Source organism: Balaenoptera borealis (genome assembly GCF_965194805.1).
Source record: "Balaenoptera borealis genome assembly, contig: HAP1_SCAFFOLD_339, whole genome shotgun sequence".
Taxonomy (NCBI): Eukaryota; Metazoa; Chordata; class Mammalia; order Artiodactyla; family Balaenopteridae; genus Balaenoptera; species Balaenoptera borealis.
The window spans coordinates 530,390-547,660 of record NW_028123853.1 but is presented as its reverse complement, the minus strand read 5'-3'; positions in this window follow the sequence as shown (position 1 = coordinate 547,660).

Below are 17,271 nucleotides of genomic sequence, written 5' to 3'. Positions count from 1 at the left end.
CTTGGTTGGCCAAAAAGGGCGTATGCGTTTTTTCCTGAATATATTTAGGAAAAAACGCATACGCCCTTTTTGGCCAAGGGCATCATTGTCGAGGTTTTGCCGCTTTTCCCGTGCTTTAAAGGCGATTCGAATCTACCTCCTGAAATCTGTTTCCTGCAATTCTGCCTTGCTTTCAAATCCTCTTCGTTGTCTTCCATCAATATATTTGAGGACGAGAGTTATGATTTATAACTCTGCAGGTTTGTGAATTGCAGTGCCCCTGAGCTCCATTTTTCAACTCGCTTTCTTGGGAGCTGGCCGCAAAAGCTCAGGATTGCTTCAGGTCCTATTCTGGTTCCGGGCGGAAGGCTGAGCCTGTGGTTAATTCTTCTTCCTGATGGGAAAATAGAGTGACCTGTGCCTGTCTCAACACCTAGAGCTAGTCTCTCATTGGTTCCCCCTCTTCCCGTTCATCCTCAGGACAAATTGCAACCTGTACAGAGCAGGAGGTTAAAGGTGCTGATTCTCCAAGGAGGGAGATTGCTAGTAAAGCGGCTGCAATGGCGAACCCGAGCACAAGGAGATGAGAAATGAGGTGCGTTTTAGAAACCTTTCCCGATCACACGGTGTACCATCTTCTGGGTTTCTCATGCATGTTTTCGAAGTAGGAAGATGCCCTTGAACCTGAAGATTTGGGACCCATGGGATGGGAACCACACAGTATTACTTTAAAGGGTCTGCGTTTGCTCACCCAACCTCACCAAACCTCTCAGCCCCAAGAGTTTCCACCCTTATGTCTCAATCAGCTGTGGGTCTATATATGGTGAATCCAGTTGGCATCACAGCCCCTGAACGAATTTAGTAAGAATTTCTCTCTCTTTCACTGTCTTTGTTTCACGGGGTTTTAAAAGTGACTGATTTTTATAAAGGGGTTTAGCTGCTTTTCACTGCTGTGTTTATGCCACTTTACAGCCACTTGACTCACTTTCAGAGAGATATCAATACATAGGTTTGAAGATTCTTACTAGTCAGATATATTCTTGGGCGGTGAATAGGGGGTGTTGAGTCCAGTTCACTGAGCAAGGAGTAGGTCGTGTCTGTTACATATTGGGTTTATGGAACGGTATCTGAGCTAATTTGAAACCCTTCTTTTATGCATCACCCCACCTCACCTTTCCCGTTAAGCAGCCATAGTGTGTTTTCTAAACGTGTGACTCTGTTCTGTTTTGTAATTCAGTTCAAGGGTCGCGGTTTTTACATTCCCTCTATAAGTGATATCTTAGGATAAGTGTCTTTTTCTGTGTGACTTATTTCACTTAGAATCGTCGTACCTAAATCCACTCATCATGCTGCTACTAGCCTTATGACGTTGATTTCATGGCTGAGTGATATTCCATTGTACATAAGGACCACAACTTCTTTATCCATTTTTCTCTTTCCTGGGATATTTAGGGTGTAACGAAGTGGAGGTTCTTGTCAACAGAGCAGCCCTAAACTTTGGGGTGCCTGTGTCTTGCTGATTTTTAGTTTTCCCAATTTATACGCCCATGAGTGGAAGTGCCCTATGCTCTCTAAGCTGATTTTTTTCGATGTTTCAGGACACACCGTACACTTCTCCAGAGTGGCTGTTGGCAATTTACATCCCGCCCATCAGCGTAGCAAGGCTCCCGTTTCTCCATGGCCTGTCCTGCATTTCTGGTTTTGACACTTTATTCAGCATGGCCCTTTTGACCGATGGGAAGCGAGACTTCTTTGTAGCGCTGATTTGCCTTTCCAGGTTGCTTGGTTGGCCAAAAAGGGCGTATGCGTTTTTTCCTGAATATATTCAGGAAAAAACGCATACGCCCTTTTTGGCCAAGGGCATCATTGTCGAGGTTTTGCCGCTTTTCCCGTGCTTTAAAGGCGATTCGAATCTACCTCCTGAAATCTGTTTCCTGCAATTCTGCCTTGCTTTCAAATCCTCTTCGTTGTCTTCCATCAATATATTTGAGGACGAGAGTTATGATTTATAACTCTGCAGGTTCGTGAATTGCAGTGCCCCTGAGCTCCATTTTTCAACTCGCTTTCTTGGGAGCTGGCCGCAAAAGCGCAGGATTGCTTCAGGGCCTATTCTGTTTCCGGGCGGAAGGCTGAGCCTGTGGTTAATTCTTCTTACTGATGGGAAAATAGAGTGACCTGTGCCTGTCCCAACACCTAGAGCTAGTGTCTCATTGGTTCCCCCTCTTCCCGTTCATCCTCAGGACAAATTGCAACCTGTACGGAACAGGAGGTTAAAGGTGCTGATTCTCCAAGGAGGGAGATTGCTAGTAAAGCGGCTGGAATGGCGAACCCGAGCACAAGGAGATGAGAAATGAGGTGCGTTTTAGAAACCTTTCCCGATCACACGGTGCACCATCTTCTGGGTTTCTCATGCATGTTTTCGAAGTAGGAAGATGCCCTTGAACCTGGAGATTTGGGACCCATGGGATGGGAACCACGCAGTATTACTTTAAAGGGTCTGTGTTTGCTCACCCAACCTCACCAAACCTCTCAGCCCCAAGAGTGTCCACCCTTATGTCTCAATCAGCTGTGGGTCTAGATATGGTCAATCCAGGTGGCATCACAGCCCCTGAACGAATTTAGTAAGAATTTCTCTCTCTTTCACTGTCTTTGTTTCACGGGTGTTTAAAAGTGATTGATTTTTATAAAGGGGTTTAGCTGCTTTTCACTGCTGTGTTTATGCCGCTTTACACTCACTTGACTCACTTACAGAGAGATATCAATACATAGGTTTTAACATTCTTACTAGTCAGATATATTCTTGGGTGGTGAATAGGGGGTGTTGAGTCCAGTTCACTGAGCAAGGAGTAGGTCGTGTCTATTACATATTGGGTTTATGGAACGGTCTCTGAGCTAATTTGAAACCCTTCTTTTACGCATCACCCCACCTCACCTTTCCCGTTAAGCAGCCATAGTGTGTTTTCTAAACGTGTGACTCTGTTCTGTTTTGTAATTCAGTTCAAGGGTCGCGGTTTTTACATTCCCTTTATAAGTGATATCTTATGATAAGTGTCTTTTTCTGTGTGACCTATTTCACTTAGAATCGTCGTACCTAAATCCACTCATCATGCTGCTACTAGCCTTATGACGTTGATTTCATGGCTGAGTGATATTCCATTGTACATAAGGACCACAACTTCTTTATCCATTTTCTTCTTTCCTGGGATATTTAGGGTGTAATTAAGTGGAGGTTCCTGTCAACAGAGCAGCCCTAAACTTTGGGGTGCCTGTGTCTTGCTGATTTGTAGTTTTCCCAGTTTATACACCCATGAGTGGAAGTGCCCTATGCTCTCTAAGCTGAGTTTTTTCGATGTTTCAGGACACACCGTACACTTCTCCAGAGTGGCTGTTGGCAATTTACATCCCGCCCATCAGCGTAGCAAGGCTCCCGTTTCTCCATGGCCTGTCCTGCATTTCTGGTTTTGACACTTTATTCAGCATGGCCCTTTTGACCGATGGGAAGCGAGACTTCTTTGTAGCGCTGATTTGCCATTCCAGGTTTCTTGGTTGGCCAAAAAGGGCGTATGCGTTTTTTCCTGAATATATTCAGGAAAAAACGCATACGCCCTTTTTGGCCAAGGGCATCATTGTCAAGGTTTTGCCGCTTTTCTCGTGCTTTAAAGGCGATTTGAATCTACCTCCTGAAATCTGTTTCCTGCAATTCTACCGTGCTTTCAAATCCTCTTCGTTGCCTTCCCTCAATATATTTGAGGCCGAGAGTTATGATTTATAACTCTGCAGGTTTGTGAATTGCAGTGCCCCTGAGCTCCATTTTTCAACTCGCTTTCTTGTGAGCTGGCCGCAAAAGCGCAGGATTGCTTCAGGGCCTATTCTGTTTCCGGGCGGAAGGCTGAGCCTGTGGTTAATTCTTCTTCCTGATGGGAAAATAGAGTGACCTGTGCCTGTCCCAACACCTAGAAATAGTGTCTCATTGGTTCCCCCTCTTCCCGTTCATCCTCAGGACAAATTGCAACCTGTACGGAACAGGAAGTTAAAGGTGCTGATTCTCCAAGGAGGGAGATTGCTAGTAAAGCGGCTGGAATGGGGAACCCGAGCACAAGGAGATGAGAAATGAGGTGCGTTTTAGAAACCTTTCCCGATCACACGGTGTACCATCTTCTGGGTTTCTCATGCCTGTTTTCGATGTAGGAAGATGCCCTTGAATCTGGAGATTTGGGACCCATGGGATGTGTACCACGCAGTATTACTCTAAAGGGTATGCGTTTGCTCACCCAACCTCAACAAACCTCTCAGCCCCAAGAGTGTCCACCCTTATGTCTCAATCAGCTGTGGGTGTAGATATGGTCAATCCAGGTGGCATCACAGCCCCTGAACGAATTTAGTAAGAATATCTCTCTCTTTCACTGTCTTTGTTTCACGGGTTTTTAAAAGTGATTGATTTTTATAAAGGGGTTTAGCTGCTTTTCACTGCTGTGTTTATGCCGCTTTACACCCACTTGACTCACTTACAGAGTGATATCAATACATAGGTTTTAACATTCTTATTAGTCAGATATATTCTTGGGTGGTGAATAGGGGGTGTTGAGTCCAGTTCACTGAGCAAGGAGTAGGTCGTGTCTGTTACATATTGGGTTTATGGAACGGTATCTGAGCTAATTTGAAACCCTTCTTTTATGCATCACCCCACCTCACCATTCCCGTTAAGCAGCCATAGTGTGTTTTCTAAACGTGTGACTCTGTTGTGTTTTGTAATTCAGTTCAAGGGTTGCAATTTTTACATTCCCTCTATAAGTGATATCTTAGGATAAGTGTCTTTTTCTGTGTGACTTATTTCACTTAGAATCGTCGTACCTAAATCCACTCATCATGCTGCTACTAGCCTTATGACGTTGATTTCATGGCTGAGTGATATTCCATTGTACATAAGGACCACAACTTCTTTATCCAGTTTTCTCTTTCCTGGGATATTTAGGGTGTAACGAAGTGGAGGTTCTTGTCAACAGAGCAGCCCTAAACTTTGGGGTGCCTGTGTCTTGCTGATTTTTAGTTTTCCCAATTTATACGCCCATGAGTGGAAGTGCCCTATGCTCTCTAAGCTGAGTTTTTTCGATGTTTCAGGACACACCGTACACTTCTCCAGAGTGGCTGTTGGCAATTTACATCCCGCCCATCAGCGTAGCAAGGCTCCCGTTTCTCCATGGCCTGTCCTGCATTTCTGGTTTTGACACTTTATTCAGCATGGCCCTTTTGACCGATGGGAAGCGAGACTTCTTTGTAGCGCTGATTTGCCTTTCCAGGTTGCTTGGTTGGCCAAAAAGGGCGTATGCGTTTTTTCCTGAATATATTCAGGAAAAAACGCATACGCCCTTTTTGGCCAAGGGCATCATTGTCGAGGTTTTGCCGCTTTTCCCGTGCTTTAAAGGCGATTCGAATCTACCTCCTGAAATCTGTTTCCTGCAATTCTGCCTTGCTTTCAAATCCTCTTCGTTGTCTTCCATCAATATATTTGAGGACGAGAGTTATGATTTATAACTCTGCAGGTTCGTGAATTGCAGTGCCCCTGAGCTCCATTTTTCAACTCGCTTTCTTGGGAGCTGGCCGCAAAAGCGCAGGATTGCTTCAGGGCCTATTCTGTTTCCGGGCGGAAGGCTGAGCCTGTGGTTAATTCTTCTTCCTGATGGGAAAATAGAGTGACCTGTGCCTGTCCCAACACCTAGAGCTAGTGTCTCATTGGTTCCCCCTCTTCCCGTTCATCCTCAGGACAAATTGCAACCTGTACGGAACAGGAGGTTAAAGGTGCTGATTCTCCAAGGAGGGAGATTGCTAGTAAAGCGGCTGGAATGGCGAACCCGAGCACAAGGAGATGAGAAATGAGGTGCGTTTTAGAAACCTTTCCCGATCACACTGTGCACCATCTTCTGGGTTTCTCATGCATGTTTTCGAAGTAGGAAGATGCCCTTGAACCTGGAGATTTGGGACCCATGGGATGGGAACCACGCAGTATTACTTTAAAGGGTCTGTGTTTGCTCACCCAACCTCACCAAACCTCTCAGCCCCAAGAGTGTCCACCCTTATGTCTCAATCAGCTGTGGGTCTAGATATGGTCAATCCAGGTGGCATCACAGCCCCTGAACGAATTTAGTAAGAATTTCTGTCTCTTTCACTGTCTTTGTTTCACGGGTTTTTAAAAGTGATTGATTTTTATAAAGGGGTTTAGCTGCTTTTCACTGCTGTGTTTATGCCGCTTTACACTCACTTGACTCACTTACAGAGAGATATCAATACATAGGTTTTAACATTCTTACTAGTCAGATATATTCTTGGGTGGTGAATAGGGGGTGTTGAGTCCAGTTCACTGAGCAAGGAGTAGGTCGTGTCTATTACATATGGGATTTATGGAACGCTCTCTGAGCTAATTTGAAACCCTTGTTTTATGCATCACCCCACCTCACCTTTCCCGTTAAGCAGCCATAGTGTGTTTTCTAAACGTGTGACTCTGTTCTGTTTTGTAATTCAGTTCAAGGGTCGCGGTTTTTACATTCCCTCTATAAGTGATATCTTATGATAAGTGTCTTTTTCTGTGTGACTTATTTCACTTAGAATCGTCGTACCTAAATCCACTCATCATGCTGCTACTAGCCTTATGACGTTGATTTCATGGCTGAGTGATATTCCATTGTACATAAGGACCACAACTTCTTTATCCATTTTTCTCTTTCCTGGGATATTTAGGGTGTAATGAAGTGGAGGTTCCTGTCAACAGAGCAGCCCTAAACTTTGGGGTGCCTGTGTCTTGCTGATTTGTAGTTTTCCCAGTTTATACACCCATGAGTGGAAGTGCCCTATGCTCTCTAAGCTGAGTTTTTTCGATGTTTCAGGACACACCGTACACTTCTCCAGAGTGGCTGTTGGCAATTTACATCCCGCCCATCAGCGTAGCAAGGCTCCCGTTTCTCCATGGCCTGTCCTGCATTTCTGGTTTTGACACTTTATTCAGCATGGCCCTTTTGACCGATGGGAAGCGAGACTTCTTTGTAGCGCTGATTTGCCATTCCAGGTTTCTTGGTTGGCCAAAAAGGGCGTATGCGTTTTTTCCTGAATATATTCAGGAAAAAACGCATACGCCCTTTTTGGCCAAGGGCATCATTGTCAAGGTTTTGCCGCTTTTCTCGTGCTTTAAAGGCGATTTGAATCTACCTCCTGAAATCTGTTTCCTGCAATTCTACCGTGCTTTCAAATCCTCTTCGTTGCCTTCCCTCAATATATTTGAGGCCGAGAGTTATCATTTATAACTCTGCAGGTTTGTGAATTGCAGTGCCCCTGAGCTCCATTTTTCAACTCGCTTTCTTGGGAGCTGGCCGCAAAAGCGCAGGATTGCTTTAGGCCCTATTTTGGTCCCGGGCGGCAGGCTGAGCCTGTGGTTAATTCTTCTTCCTGATGGGAAAATAGAGTGACCTGTGCCTGTCCCAACACCTAGAGCTAGTGTCTCATTGGTTCCCCCTCTTCCCGTTCATCCTCAGGACAAATTGCAACCTGTACGGAACAGGAGGTTAAAGGTGCTGATTCTCCAAGGAGGGAGATTGCTAGTAAAGCGGCTGGAATGGCGAACCCGAGCACAAGGAGATGAGAAATGAGGTGCGTTTTAGAAACCTTTCCCGATCACACAGTGTACCATCTTCTGGGTTTCTCATGCATGTTTTCGATGTAGGAAGATGCCCTTGAACCTGGAGATTTGGGACCCATGGGATGGGAACCACGCAGTATTACTTTAAAGGGTCTGCGTTTGCTCACCCAACCTCACCAAACCTCTCAGCCCCAAGAGTGTCCACCCTTATGTCTCAATCAGCTGTGGGTCTAGATATGGTCAATCCAGGTGGCATCACAGCCCCTGAACGAATTTAGTAAGAATTTCTCTCTCTTTCACTGTCTTTGTTTCACGGGTTTTTAAAAGTGATTGATTTTTATAAAGGGGTTTAGCTGCTTTTCACTGCTGTGTTTATGCCGCTTTACACCCACTTGACTCACTTACAGAGAGATATCAATACATAGGTTTTAACATTCTTACTAGTCAGATATATTCATGGGCGGTGAATAGGGGGTGTTGAGTCCAGTTCACTGAGCAAGGAGTAGGTCGTGTCTATTACATATTGGGTTTATGGAACGGTCTCTGAGCTAATTTGAAACCCTTCTTTTATGCATCACCCCACCTCACCTTTCCCGTTAAGCAGCCATAGTGTGTTTTCTAAACGTGTGACTCTGTTCTGTTTTGTAATTCAGTTCAAGGGTAGCAATTTTTACATTCCCTCTATAAGTGATATCTTATGATAAGTGTCTTTTTCTGTGTGACTTATTTCACTTTAGAATCGTCGTACCTAAATCCACTCATCATGCTGCTACTAGCCTTATGACGTTGATTTCATGGCTGAGTGATATTCCATTGTACATAAGGACCACAACTTCTTTATCCAGTTTTCTCTTTCCTGGGATATTTAGGGTGTAACGAAGTGGAGGTTCTTGTCAACAGAGCAGCCCTAAACTTTGGGGTGCCTGTGTCTTGCTGATTTTTACTTTTCCCAATTTATACGCCCATGAGTGGAAGTGCCCTATGCTCACTAAGCTGAGTTTTTTCGATGTTTCAGGACACATCGTACACTTCTCCAGAGTGGCTGTTGGCAATTTACATCCCGCCCATCAGCGTAGCAAGGCTCCCGTTTCTCCATGGCCTGTCCTGCATTTCTGGTTTTGACACTTTATTCAGCATGGCCCTTTTGACCGATGGGAAGCGAGACTTCTTTGTAGCGCTGATTTGCCTTTCCAGGTTGCTTGGTTGGCCAAAAAGGGCGTATGCGTTTTTTCCTGAATATATTCAGGAAAAAACGCATACGCCCTTTTTGGCCAAGGGCATCATTGTCGAGGTTCTGCCGCTTTTCTCGTGCTTTAAAGGCGATTTGAATCTACCTCCTGAAATCTGTTTCCTGCAATTCTGCCGTGCTTTCAAATCCTCTTCGTTGCCTTCCCTCAATATATTTGAGGACGAGAGTTATCATTTATAACTCTGCAGGTTTGTGAATTGCAGTGCCCCTGAGCTCCATTTATCAACTCGCTTTCTTGGGAGCTGGCCGCAAAAGCGCAGGATTGCTTTAGGCCCTATTTTGGTCCCGGGCGGCAGGCTGAGCCTGTGGTTAATTCTTCTTCCTGATGGGAAAATAGAGTGACCTGTGCCTGTCCCAACACCTAGAGCTAGTGTCTCATTGGTTCCCCCTCTTCCCGTTCATCCTCAGGACAAATTGCAACCTGTACGGAACAGGAGGTTAAAGGTGCTGATTCTCCAAGGAGGGAGATTGCTATTAAAGCGGCTGGAATGGGAAACCCGAGCACAAGGAGATGAGAAATGAGGTGCGTTTTAGAAACCTTTCCCGATCACACGGTGTACCATCTTCTGGGTTTCTCATGCATGTTTTCGATGTAGGAAGATGCCCTTGAACCTGGAGATTTGGGACCCATGGGATGGGAACCACGCATTATTACTTTAAAGGGTCTGCGTTTGCTCACCCAACCTCACCAAACCTCTCAGCCCCAAGAGTGTCCACCCTTATGTCTCAATCAGCTGTGGGTCTAGATATGGTCAATCCAGGTGGCATCACAGCCCCTGAACGAATTTAGTAAGAATTTCTCTCTCTTTCACTGTCTTTGTTTCACGGGTTTTTAAAAGTGATTGATTTTTATAAAGGGGTTTAGCTGCTTTTCACTGCTGTGTTTATGCCGCTTTACACCCACTTGACTCACTTACAGAGAGATATCAATACATAGGTTTTAACATTCTTACTAGTCAGATATATTCATGGGCGGTGAATAGGGGGTGTTGAGTCCAGTTCACTGAGCAAGGAGTAGGTCGTGTCTATTACATATTGGGTTTATGGAACGGTCTCTGAGCTAATTTGAAACCCTTCTTTTATGCATCACCCCACCTCACCTTTCCCGTTAAGCAGCCATAGTGTGTTTTCTAAACGTGTGACTCTGTTCTGTTTTGTAATTCAGTTCAAGGGTAGCAATTTTTACATTCCCTCTATAAGTGATATCTTATGATAAGTGTCTTTTTCTGTGTGACTTATTTCACTTTAGAATCGTCGTACCTAAATCCACTCATCATGCTGCTACTAGCCTTATGACGTTGATTTCATGGCTGAGTGATATTCCATTGTACATAAGGACCACAACTTCTTTATCCAGTTTTCTCTTTCCTGGGATATTTAGGGTGTAACGAAGTGGAGGTTCTTGTCAACAGAGCAGCCCTAAACTTTGGGGTGCCTGTGTCTTGCTGATTTTTACTTTTCCCAATTTATACGCCCATGAGTGGAAGTGCCCTATGCTCACTAAGCTGAGTTTTTTCGATGTTTCAGGACACATCGTACACTTCTCCAGAGTGGCTGTTGGCAATTTACATCCCGCCCATCAGCGTAGCAAGGCTCCCGTTTCTCCATGGCCTGTCCTGCATTTCTGGTTTTGACACTTTATTCAGCATGGCCCTTTTGACCGATGGGAAGCGAGACTTCTTTGTAGCGCTGATTTGCCTTTCCAGGTTGCTTGGTTGGCCAAAAAGGGCGTATGCGTTTTTTCCTGAATATATTCAGGAAAAAACGCATACGCCCTTTTTGGCCAAGGGCATCATTGTCGAGGTTCTGCCGCTTTTCCCGTGCTTTAAAGGCGATTTGAATCTACCTCCTGAAATCTGTTTCCTGCAATTCTGCCGTGCTTTCAAATCCTCTTTGTTGCCTTCCCTCAATATATTTGAGGACGAGAGTTATCATTTATAACTCTGCAGGTTTGTGAATTGCAGTGCCCCTGAGCTCCATTTATCAACTCGCTTTCTTGGGAGCTGGCCGCAAAAGCGCAGGATTGCTTTAGGCCCTATTTTGGTCCCGGGCGGCAGGCTGAGCCTGTGGTTAATTCTTCTTCCTGATGGGAAAATAGAGTGACCTGTGCCTGTCCCAACACCTAGAGCTAGTGTCTCATTGGTTCCCCCTCTTCCCGTTCATCCTCAGGACAAATTGCAACCTGTACGGAACAGGAGGTTAAAGGTGCTGATTCTCCAAGGAGGGAGATTGCTATTAAAGCGGCTGGAATGGGGAACCCGAGCACAAGGAGATGAGAAATGAGGTGCGTTTTAGAAACCTTTCCCGATCACACGGTGTACTATCTTCTGGGTTGCTCATGCATGTTTTCGATGTAGGAAGATGCCCTTGAACCTGGAGATTTGGGACCCATGGGATGGGAACCACGCAGTATTACTTTAAAGGGTCTGCGTTTGCTCACCCAACCTCACCAAACCTCTCAGCCCCAAGAGTGTCCACCCTTATGTCTCAATCAGCTGTGGGTCTAGATATGGTCAATCCAGGTGGCATCACAGCCCCTGAACGAATTTAGTAAGAATTTCTCTCTCTTTCACTGTCTTTGTTTCACGGGTTTTTAAAAGTGATTGATTTTTATAAAGGGGTTTAGCTGCTTTTCACTGCTGTGTTTATGCCGCTTTACACCCACTTGACTCACTTACAGAGAGATATCAATACATAGGTTTTAACATTCTTACTAGTCAGATATATTCATGGGCGGTGAATAGGGGGTGTTGAGTCCAGTTCACTGAGCAAGGAGTAGGTCGTGTCTATTACATATTGGGTTTATGGAACGGTCTCTGAGCTAATTTGAAACCCTTCTTTTATGCATCACCCCACCTCACCTTTCCCGTTAAGCAGCCATAGTGTGTTTTCTAAACGTGTGACTCTGTTCTGTTTTGTAATTCAGTTCAAGGGTAGCAATTTTTACATTCCCTCTATAAGTGATATCTTATGATAAGTGTCTTTTTCTGTGTGACTTATTTCACTTTAGAATCGTCGTACCTAAATCCACTCATCATGCTGCTAGTAGCCTTATGACGTTGATTTCATGGCTGAGTGATATTCCATTGTACATAAGGACCACAACTTCTTTATCCAGTTTTCTCTTTCCTGGGATATTTAAGGTGTAACGAAGTGGAGGTTCTTGTCAACAGAGCAGCCCTAAACTTTGGGGTGCCTGGGTCTTGCTGATTTGTAGTTTTCCCAATTTATACGCCCATGAGTGGAAGTGCCCTGTGCTCTCTAAGCTGAGTTTTTTCGATGTTTCAGGACACACCGTACACTTCTCCAGAGTGGCTGTTGGCAATTTACATCCCGCCCATCAGCGTAGCAAGGCTCCCGTTTCTCCATGGCCTGTCCTGCATTTCTGGTTTTGACACTTTATTCAGCATGGCCCTTTTGACCGATGGGAAGCGAGACTTCTTTGTAGCGCTGATTTGCCTTTCCAGGTTGCCTGGTTGGCCAAAAAGGGCGTATGCGTTTTTTCCTGAATATATTCAGGAAAAAACGCATACGCCCTTTTTGGCCAAGGGCATCATTGTCGAGGTTTTGCCGCTTTTCCCGTGCTTTAAAGGCGATTTGAATCTACCTCCTGAAATCTGTTTCCTGCAATTCTGCCTTGCTTTCAAATCCTCTTCGTTGCCTTCCCTCAATATATTTGAGGACGAGAGTTATCATTTATAACTCTGCAGGTTTGTGAATTGCAGTGCCCCTGAGCTCCATTTTTCAACTCGCTTTCTTGGGAGCTGTCCGCAAAAGCGCAGGATTGCTTCAGGCCCTATTTTGGTCCCGGGCGGCAGGCTGAGCCTGTGGTTAATTCTTCTTCCTGATGGGAAAATAGAGTGACCTGTGCCTGTCCCAACACCTAGAGCTAGTGTCTCATTGGTTCCCCCTCTTCCCGTTCATCCTCAGGACAAATTGCAACCTGTACGGAACAGGAGGTTAAAGGTGCTGATTCTCCAAGGAGGGAGATTGCTAGTAAAGCGGCTGGAATGGCGAACCCAAGCACAAGGAGATGAGAAATGAGGTGCGTTTTAGAAACCTTTCCCGATCACACGGTGCACCATCTTCTGGGTTTCTCATGCATGTTTTCGAAGTAGGAAGATGCCCTTGAACCTGGAGATTTGGGACCCATGGGATGGGAACCACGCAGTATTACTTTAAAGGGTCTGCGTTTGCTCACCCAACCTCACCAAACCTCTCAGCCCCAAGAGTGTCCACCCTTATGTCTCAATCAGCTGTGGGTCTAGATATGGTCAATCCAGGTGGCATCACAGCCCCTGAACGAATTTAGTAAGAATTTCTCTATCTTTCACTGTCTTTGTTTCACGGGTTTTTAAAAGTGATTGATTTTTATAAAGGGGCTTAGCTGCTTTTCACTGCTGTGTTTATGCCGCTTTACAACCACTTGACTCACTTACAGGGAGATATCAATACATAGGTTTTAACATTCTTACTAGTCAGATATATTCTTGGGCGGTGAATAGGGGGTGTTGAGTCCAGTTCACTGAGCAAGGAGTAGGTCGTGTCTATTACATATTGGGTTTATGGAACGGTCTCTGAGCTAATTTGAAACCCTTCTTTTATGCATCACCCCACCTCACCTTTCCCGTTAAGCAGCCATAGTGTGTTTTCTAAACGTGTGACTCTGTTCTGTTTTGTAATTCAGTTCAAGGGTCGCGGTTTTTACATTCCCTCTATAAGTGATATCTTATGATAAGTGTCTTTTTCTGTGTGACTTATTTCACTTAGAATCGTCGTACCTAAATCCACTCATCATGCTGCTACTAGCCTTATGACGTTGATTTCATGGCTGAGTGATATTCCATTGTACATAAGGACCACAACTTCTTTATCCATTTTTCTCTTTCCTGGGATATTTAGGGTGTAATGAAGTGGAGGTTCTTGTCAACAGAGCAGCCCTAAACTTTGGGGTGCCTGTGTCTTGCTGATTTGTAGTTTTCCCAATTTATACGCCCATGAGTGGAAGTGCCCTATGCTCTCTAAGCTGAGTTTTTTCGATGTTTCAGGACACACCGTACACTTCTCCAGAGTGGCTGTTGGCAATTTACATCCCGCCCATCAGCGTAGCAAGGCTCCCGTTTCTCCATGGCCTGTCCTGCATTTCTGGTTTTGACACTTTATTCAGCATGGCCCTTTTGACCGATGGGAAGCGAGACTTCTTTGTAGCGCTGATTTGCCTTTCCAGGTTGCTTGGTTGGCCAAAAAGGGCGTATGCGTTTTTTCCTGAATATATTCAGGAAAAAACGCATACGCCCTTTTTGGCCAAGGGCATCATTGCCGAGGTTTTGCCGCTTTTCCCGTGCTTTAAAGGCGATTCGAATCTACCTCCTGAAATCTGTTTCCTGCAATTCTGCCTTGCTTTCAAATCCTCTTCGTTGTCTTCCATCAATATATTTGAGGACGAGACTTATGATTTATAACTCTGCAGGTTCGTGAATTGCAGTGCCCCTGAGCTCCATTTTTCAACTCGCTTTCTTGGGAGCTGGCCGCAAAAGCGCAGGATTGCTTCAGGGCCTATTCTGTTTCCGGGCGGAAGGCTGAGCCTGTGGTTAATTCTTCTTCCTGATGGGAAAATAGAGTGACCTGTGCCTGTCCCAACACCTAGAGCTAGTGTCTCATTGGTTCCCCCTCTTCCCGTTCATCCTCAGGACAAATTGCAACCTGTACGGAACAGGAGGTTAAAGGTGCTGATTCTCCAAGGAGGGAGATTGCTAGTAAAGCGGCTGGAATGGCGAACCCGAGCACAAGGAGATGAGAAATGAGGTGCGTTTTAGAAACCTTTCCCGATCACACGGTGCACCATCTTCTGGGTTTCTCATGCATGTTTTTGAAGTAGGAAGATGCCCTTGAACCTGGAGATTTGGGACCCATGGGATGGGAACCACGCAGTATTACTTTAAAGGGTCTGCGTTTGCTCACCCAACCTCACCAAACCTCTCAGCCCCAAGAGTGTCCACCCTTATGTCTCAATCAGCTGTGGGTCTAGATATGGTCAATCCAGGTGGCATCACAGCCCCTGAACGAATTTAGTAAGAATTTCTCTCTCTTTCACTGTCTTTTTTTCACGGGTTTTTAAAAGTGATTGATTTTTATAAAGGGGTTTAGCTGCTTTTCACTGCTGTGTTTATGCCGCTTTACACTCACTTGACTCACTTACATAGAGATATCAATACATAGGTTTTAACATTCTTACTAGTCAGATATATTCTTGGGTGGTGAATAGGGGGTGTTGAGTCCAGTTCACTGAGCAAGGAGTAGGTCGTGTGTATTACATATGGGATTTATGGAACGCTCTCTGAGCTAATTTGAAACCCTTGTTTTATGCATCACCCCACCTCACCTTTCCCGTTAAGCAGCCATAGTGTGTTTTCTAAACGTGTGACTCTGTTCTGTTTTGTAATTCAGTTCAAGGGTCGCGGTTTTTACATTCCCTCTATAAGTGATATCTTATGATAAGTGTCTTTTTCTGTGTGACTTATTTCACTTAGAATCGTCGTACCTAAATCCACTCATCATGCTGCTACTAGCCTTATGACGTTGATTTCATGGCTGAGTGATATTCCATTGTACATAAGGACCACAACTTCTTTATCCATTTTTCTCTTTCCTGGGATATTTAGGGTGTAATTAAGTGGAGGTTCCTGTAAACAGAGCAGCCCTAAACTTTGGGGTGCCTGTGTCTTGCTGATTTGTAGTTTTCCCAGTTTATACACCCATGAGTGGAAGTGCCCTATGCTCTCTAAGCTGAGTTTTTTCGATGTTTCAGGACACACCGTACACTTCTCCAGAGTGGCTGTTGGCAATTTACATCCCGCCCATCAGCGTAGCAAGGCTCCCGTTTCTCCATGGCCTGTCCTGCATTTCTGGTTTTGACACTTTATTCAGCATGGCCCTTTTGACCGATGGGAAGCGAGACTTCTTTGTAGCGCTGATTTGCCTTTCCAGGTTGCTTGGTTGGCCAAAAAGGGCGTATGCGTGTTTTCCTGAATATATTCAGGAAAAAACGCATACGCCCTTTTTGGCCAAGGGCATCATTGTCGAGGTTCTGCCGCTTTTCTCGTGCTTTAAAGGCGATTTGAATCTACCTCCTGAAATCTGTTTCCTGCAATTCTGCCGTGCTTTCAAATCCTCTTCGTTGCCTTCCCTCAATATATTTGAGGACGAGAGTTATCATTTATAAGTCTGCAGGTTTGTGAATTGCAGTGCCCCTGAGCTCCATTTATCAACTCGCTTTCTTGGGAGCTGGCCGCAAAAGCGCAGGATTGCTTTAGGCCCTATTTTGGTCCCGGGCGGCAGGCTGAGCCTGTGGTTAATTCTTCTTCCTGATGGGAAAATAGAGTGACCTGTGCCTGTCCCAACACCTAGAGCTAGTGTCTCATTGGTTCCCCCTCTTCCCGTTCATCCTCAGGACAAATTGCAACCTGTACGGAACAGGAGGTTAAAGGTGCTGATTCTCCAAGGAGGGAGATTGCTATTAAAGCGGCTGGAATGGGGAACCCGAGCACAAGGAGATGAGAAATGAGGTGCGTTTTAGAAACCTTTCCCGATCACACGGTGTACTATCTTCTGGGTTGCTCATGCATGTTTTCGATGTAGGAAGATGCCCTTGAACCTGGAGATTTGGGACCCATGGGATGGGAACCACGCAGTATTACTTTAAAGGGTCTGCGTTTGCTCACCCAACCTCACCAAACCTCTCAGCCCCAAGAGTGTCCACCCTTATGTCTCAATCAGCTGTGGGTCTAGATATGGTCAATCCAGGTGGCATCACAGCCCCTGAACGAATTTAGTAAGAATTTCTCTCTCTTTCACTGTCTTTGTTTCACGGGTTTTTAAAAGTGATTGATTTTTATAAAGGGGTTTAGCTGCTTTTCACTGCTGTGTTTATGCCGCTTTACACCCACTTGACTCACTTACAGAGAGATATCAATACATAGGTTTTAACATTCTTACTAGTCAGATATATTCATGGGCGGTGAATAGGGGGTGTTGAGTCCAGTTCACTGAGCAAGGAGTAGGTCGTGTCTATTACATATTGGGTTTATGGAACGGTCTCTGAGCTAATTTGAAACCCTTCTTTTATGCATCACCCCACCTCACCTTTCCCGTTAAGCAGCCATAGTGTGTTTTCTAAACGTGTGACTCTGTTCTGTTTTGTAATTCAGTTCAAGGGTAGCAATTTTTACATTCCCTCTATAAGTGATATCTTATGATAAGTGTCTTTTTCTGTGTGACTTATTTCACTTTAGAATCGTCGTACCTAAATCCACTCATCATGCTGCTAGTAGCCTTATGACGTTGATTTCATGGCTGAGTGATATTCCATTGTACATAAGGACCACAACTTCTTTATCCAGTTTTCTCTTTCCTGGGATAT